Source organism: Bombina bombina, chromosome 4, assembly GCF_027579735.1.
Source record: "Bombina bombina isolate aBomBom1 chromosome 4, aBomBom1.pri, whole genome shotgun sequence".
In the NCBI taxonomy this organism is placed as follows: Eukaryota; Metazoa; Chordata; class Amphibia; order Anura; family Bombinatoridae; genus Bombina; species Bombina bombina.
Window position 1 is genome coordinate 813182945 of NC_069502.1, and position 7467 is coordinate 813190411.

Below are 7467 nucleotides of genomic sequence, written 5' to 3' on the forward strand. Positions count from 1 at the left end.
AACAAAAATGATAAAATATGAGGAAAATATCGAAAAAAACACACTTTTTCTAACTTTGACCCCCAAAATCTGTTACACATCGACAACCACCAAAAAAACACCCATGCTAAGTAGTTTTTAAATTTTGTCCTGAGTTTAGAAATACCCAATGATCACATGTTATTTGCTTTTTTGAGAGTTATAGGGCAATAAATACAAGTAGCACTTTGCTATTTCCAAACCATTTTTTTTTCTCAAAATTAGCTATAATTACATTGTAACACTGATATCTTTCAGGAATCTCTAAAATAACCCTTCACATGTATATATTATTTTTTAGTAGACAACCCAAAGAATTGATCTAGGCCCATTTTGGTATATTTCATGCCACCATTTTACTGCCAAATGCGATCAAATAAACTAAATAGTTAACTTTTTCACAAACTTTAGGTTCCTCGCTGAATTTATTTACAAACAGCTTGTGCAATTATGGCACAAATGGTTGTAAATGCTTCTCTGTGATCCCCTTTATTCAGAAATGGCAAACATATATGGCTTTGGCGTCGCTTATTGGTAAATAGAAGCCCGCTAAATGCCACGGCGCACAACACTTGTATTATGCCCAGCAGTGAAGGGGTTGATTAGGTAGCTTGCAGGGTTAATTTTAGCTTTAGTGTAGAGATCACTTCCCTCCCCCACCTCACAATTGTCACCGCCATCTTAAGTACTGGCAGAAAGTCTGCCAGTACTAAAATAAAAGGATTTATATATATATTTTATATATATATTATGTAGTGTCGGATCCCCCTTAGCCCCCAACCTCCCTGATCCCCCCCAAACAGCTCTCTAACCCTCCCCCCTCTACCTATTCATCGCCATATTGGGTACTGGCAGCTGTCTGCCAGTACCCAGTTTGGTAAAAAATAAAAATGGCTTTTTTAAATAAAATAAAAAAAAAAAACTTTATTTTTCTGTAGTGTAGCTGCCCCCACCTCAATACCCTACCCCCTCCCAGATTCCTTTCCCAACATTTATTTCCCCCTCTCTCTCCTTCCCTTACACTTACACATTATTTGCTGTAGTGTAGCGGTCCCACACGCTTCCCCCCCTCACGTGTGCTCCCGCCCCCCTACGCGCTCTTGCCGCTTATGCACTCCTGGACCCATCATCCCCGATACCCAGAACTCCACCAGCAATGGGTCTCCCACCCGCCTCCCTGCTATTCCTCCCATGCCACCAACGATCAGCACCATCGCTGGCTGATTCAGAGAGGGCCACAGAGTGTCTCTCTCTGCATAGGTTGCTTAAAAAAAGAGTATTGCAGGATGTCTCAATATTGAGGCATCACTGCAATACCCTGAAAGCGCCTGGAAGTGATCACAATCGATTGCTTCCAACGATTGAAACCCCTGAGGACGTGTCAGGCCTTGGTTATTAACAAAACATGAACATATGCATACACCTATACCCACACAAACATGCACATACTGTATGCATACACCTATACACACAAAAACATACACATATGCATACACCTATACCCACACAAACATATACATATGCATTCACCCACCTATACCCACACAAACATACACATATGCATACACCTATACACACACAAACATACACATATGCATACACCTATACCCACACAAACATACACATATGCATACACCTATACCCACACAAACATACACCTATACACACACAAACATACACATATGCATACACCTATACCCAGAAGTAAATGAAGGAGTGAGCCGCTGTATAATAAAATCCAAAAAATCTTTATTCCAACAGGTTAAAAATGGGAGGCATCCCAAGACAAAAGTGAGCAACACATAGCTGCTAACATGTTTCGGCCATGGTGGCCGTAGTCATAGCATGCTATACTTTTACACAACTGGAGTTTAAAACAGGTAACGCAGTACCTGATTGGTAAGGTAATTAAGAACAGGAGACGCCTACTTCTGCCACAGCACACAAGTAATTAACCCTAAAATGCCACAGAACTGCAGTATGAATCATAGATCTAATACATACAAATAGCATAAGTACATAGTTAAAGAGCACCAGTGATAGCATTAACCAAATGTCATCTTTGAACTGCCACAGATAATAGGATATAAACAGGGTTTGTACATATTTAGGCATACATGCACAGACAAAGTGCATCAACAATAGCTTGATATATATTTAGTGTGAATGGAATGTATGTATCCTAATAAATATGTGTCCTAGGTAGTAATATACATTTGTAAATATCCTATAAGGATGCAATAGGATACAGTAACATATGTCATGCACACCAAAACCCACCATATCATAAAGATAAATAGCAAGAATGAAATTATATATATTATAACAGTATAAATTCTAGATATCCAGTTTATAAACATCAGTTATACATAAATTTTATTGTAGTAATACAATGAATATAAGGGAACCATAAATAGCTCAGTTGATAACATCAAGATAAATAGGCTAAGGTGCCTTGTTTAAATGCTAAACTGGATGAGACAATGAAAATGATAATAAAGGGGGGGGGGGGGGGGAGAGTGAAAGTGTTATGTTATGATAGAGTTTAAAGTTATTCCCAAAAATTTATTAAGTCATATCTGGAATTTAAGCCGTGAGGTGTCCTGGTTTTAAGATAAAATATCCAGAACACCTCACGTTTGGCTAGAATAACTTCAAGGTCGCCACCCCTCTTAGGTGTTACTACTTTCTCAATGGCAATCCATCTAAAGGAGTCCAGCTTGCCATTGTGAACAGCAGCAAAGTGTTGTACCAATAGTGAGGATGATTTTCCTCTCTCTAGGGTGGAGATATGTTCCCTGATACGGGTATTAATGTCTCGAGATGTGAGTCCTGTGTACTGAATGTTACATTGGATACAAGTTATCAAGTAGATTACACCTGTGTGAGTGCAATTCATGCATGACTTAATTTCATAGCTTTTGCCTGTCACTGCAGAGTGAAAGGAGTCAGAGATTTGTACAAAATCACATGGTCTACACCTACGGTGTCCACACCTAAACATACCCCTGTGGTGTAACCAGGAGCTTTGTGAATTCTGTACTGGTTTGAGTTGAGTTGAGTGGGTGAGAGTATGCTACCTATAGTTTGACTCTTTTTATAGGTGCATCTGATACCTTTCTTGACAGTATCTTTCAGTAGATCATCTTCCGCAAGCAGGGGAAAATATTTCTTCACTATACTGCATATCTTGGAGTACTGATCACTGTAGGTGGTCACAAAGTGTACTCCTTGAAAGGTACTGAGATTGTGTTGTGTATTTTTGTCCTCGAGCAACTTCTGTCTAGGTATGTCTTGTACTTTATGTCGTGCTTCCTTAATGTGACTAGTGCTATAGTTTCTGTCACGTAATCTAACTTCTAGTTCCCTAGATTCACTGAGAAAGTCTGCTTCTCTGCTACAATTTCTCTTAAGGCGGGAGATTTGCCCTTTCGCTAATGCATAAGATATATTTCTCGGGTGGCAACTGTCTGCATGCAGTAGTGAATTCCCCGAAATTGGTTTGCGATATACCTTGGTATGTACAGGGAGTGCAGAATTATTAGGCAAATGAGTATTTTGAGCACATCATCCTCTTTATGCATGTTGTCTTACTCCAAGCTGTATAGGCTCGAAAGCCTACTACCAATTAAGCATATTAGGTGATGTGCATCTCTGTAATGAGAAGGGGTGTGGTCTAATGACATCAACACCCTATATCAGGTGTGCATAATTATTAGGCAACTTCCTTTCCTTTGGCAAAATGGGTCAAAAGAAGGACTTGACAGGCTCAGAAAAGTCAAAAATAGTGAGATATCTTGCAGAGGGATGCAGCACTCTTAAAATTGCAAAGCTTCTGAAGCGTGATCATCGAACAATCAAGCGTTTCATTCAAAATAGTCAACAGGGTCGCAAGAAGCGTGTGGAAAAACCAAGGCGCAAAATAACTGCCCATGAACTGAGAAAAGTCAAGCGTGCAGCTGCCAAGATGCCACTTGCCACCAGTTTGGCCATATTTCAGAGCTGCAACATCACTGGAGTGCCCAAAAGCACAAGGTGTGCAATACTCAGAGACATGGCCAAGGTAAGAAAGGCTGAAAGACGACCACCACTGAACAAGACACACAAGCTGAAACATCAAGACTGGGCCAAGAAATATCTCAAGACTGAATTTTCTAAGGTTTTATGGACTGATGAAATGAGAGTGAGTCTTGATGGGCCAGATGGATGGGCCGTGGCTGGATTGGTAAAGGGCAGAGAGCTCCAGTCTGACTCAGACGCCAGCAAGGTGGAGGTGGAGTACTGGTTTGGGCTGGTATCATCAAAGATGAGCTTGTGGGGCCTTTTCGGGTTGAGGATGGAGTCAAGCTCAACTCCCAGTCCTACTGCCAGTTTCTGGAAGACACCTTCTTCAAGCAGTGGTACAGGAAGAAGTCTGCATCCTTCAAGAAAAACATGATTTTCATGTAGGACAATGCTCCATCACACGCGTCCAAGTACTCCACAGCGTGGCTGGCAAGAAAGGGTATAAAAGAAGAAAATCTAATGACATGGCCTCCTTGTTCACCTGATCTGAACCCCATTGAGAACCTGTGGTCCATCATCAAATGTGAGATTTACAAGGAGGGAAAACAGTACACCTCTCTGAACAGTGTCTGGGAGGCTGTGGTTGCTGCTGCACGCAATGTTGATGGTGAACAGATCAAAACACTGACAGAATCCATGGATGGCAGGCTTTTGAGTGTCCTTGCAAAGAAAGGTGGCTATATTGGTCACTGATTTGTTTTTGTTTTGTTTTTGAATGTCAGAAATGTATATTTGTGAATGTTGAGATGTTATATTGGTTTCACTGGTAAAAATAAATAATTGAAATGGGTATTTATTTGTTTTTTGTTAAGTTGCCTAATAATTATGCACAGTAATAGTCACCTGCACACACAGATATCCCCCTAAAATAGCTATAACTAAAAACAAACTAAAAACTACTTCCAAAACTATTCAGCTTTGATATTAATGAGTTTTTTGGGTTCATTGAGAACATGGTTGTTGTTCAATAATAAAATTAATCCTCAAAAATACAACTTGCCTTATAATTCTGCACTCCCTGTATACTGCCCTCATTGTCCCCTATCAAGTACAGGTCTAGAAATGTTATACATTTTGAATTATATTCATAGGTAAATTGGAGATTATAGGTGTTGTCATTGAGATAATTCACAAAATCTTTCACCAAATCCACAGGACCCATCCAAATGATCAACAGATCATCAATGAACCGTTCTCTGAATTCTCTGAAGGGATTACTATCTCCAAAGATGTGGCACAGCTGCTACACCCGCCCAGTCGGGATCTATGTCAGTTAGCCCAGGTACCTAACATCCTGTTTGGAATTTCCCCCCCCCCCGCATACACGTCACTGAGGACGTCAGTGGAGCCTCTTTCCTGGATCGCAGAGATACACGCTGGGAGCATGCATTTGAAAACAAGCCGGATCAGCTATATACGGCAGGTGGAGGAAAAGCCTAACAGTCGGGCAGAGCAAGTTACAGCCCTGGTGTCCTCCTTGCGCCTACAGTGATCGGCCATCAAGGTATATTTATTCATTTCTCTTCTACACAGAGGTAGGGGGGGGGGAAATCAATTAAGGATAGCATCGTTATTTGCCTGAATAGGTCCTGGTGAAGATTAGTTCCGTTTTATTATATTACACGGACTTCATTCTCTTAAATTGGAATATGAACTGTGTGCCTATTTTGTCCTGAATCCATACACCTATACCCACACATACACATAAGCATACAGCCACCTATACTCACACAAACATACCCATATGCATACACCTATACCCACACAAACATACACATATGCATTCACCCACCTATACCCACACAAACATACACATATGCATACACCTATACCCACACAAACATACACCTATACACACACAAACATACACATATGCATACACCTATACCCACAAAAACATACACATATGCATACACCTATACCCACACAAACATACACATATGCATACACCTATACCCACACAAATATACACATATGCATTCACCTATACACATACAAACATACACATGTGCATCCACCTATACACACACACATGCATACACTGTGATACTTGCTCAGCAGCCTATATACTGTACACTCGAGAAGACATATAGTTGAGTATAAATGTAAACCTAAACTAATAAGCCCTATAAAAATAAAAAAATCCCCCCAAAATAAAAACACTCCCTTATCCAATACTAAACTACCAATAGCCCTTGTATGTAGCTACCCTGACAGCTAATCAGCCTGTTGATTAATTCTTCAGTTTCAAAGGTTACACGCTACATTTTTTTTTTATTCCATTAATCCATTTTCATAAGCGGATGCACACATTTATTTGTTCCTTTAGTGCATGGAAAGGGAAGAATACTTGTACTAAAGTTCAGCTTTGTTGACAAATGAGCCTTTAATAGAACTGAGTAAAACAGAACAATGTCAGGAGACTTGTTACTGAAATGTCTCTACTTGAGTTTATATGATCGTTACTGTGTTTCAGTCTTCCATTCTGCCGCACTGCAATAATCACCGGACGTGCGCAGGTGTTAACCACTTTCTGTGTGCACAGTGCAGCCTTGTCCACACTTCACTTACATCGCACGCTGAGCTTACACCCCCCCCCGAAAGTTAACAGAATAAAATACATTTTTATATCTCCCTGCAGTGTAGGAGGGCCCTCTAGATGCCGGGCCCTCGGGCAAGGGCTGAATTGCCCGACTTGTCAGTCCGCCCCTGTGACCAAACACTTATGTTTGTCCTTGTTGAATGAGGGTGTTAATACACAGGTAAAACTGTATATAGCTACAACCACTCACTGTCAGGGCCAGACTGGGATCAAAAAGCAGCCCTGGAAACATTTGAAGACCAGTCCTGTTTTCTGTTGAGGCTGTAGAATGCACAAGCACATTTTTCTCAAGGGGAATACTGGGGTACTCCTTCCTCCAATATTTTTTTTTTAATTAAATGATATTAGTTTGTAATAAAAATGACAGATTGTTGTTATTCGGGTTTCATTCAAGACTCCTCCCAGTGTGAAAAACATAATTTATGCTTACCTGATAAATTCCTTTCTTCTGTAGTGTGATCAGTCCACGGGTCATCATTACTTCTGGGATATTACTCCTCCCCAACAGGAAGTGCAAGAGGATTCACCCAGCAGAGCTGCATATAGCTCCTCCCCTCTACGTCACTCCCAGTCATTCGACCAAGGACCAACGAGAAAGGAAAAGCCAAGGGTGAAGTGTACCCATCCACACTTAATACGTATCAACAACATACTGAGGGAGCTTCCAATAGCCCAGGACATAACCATCACAATACTTACAGGCAACAACCATACCATCATACGATGGGATCTAATGATACTGACCAAAGATCACAGGAACATAGCTTCTCACATCCTAACAG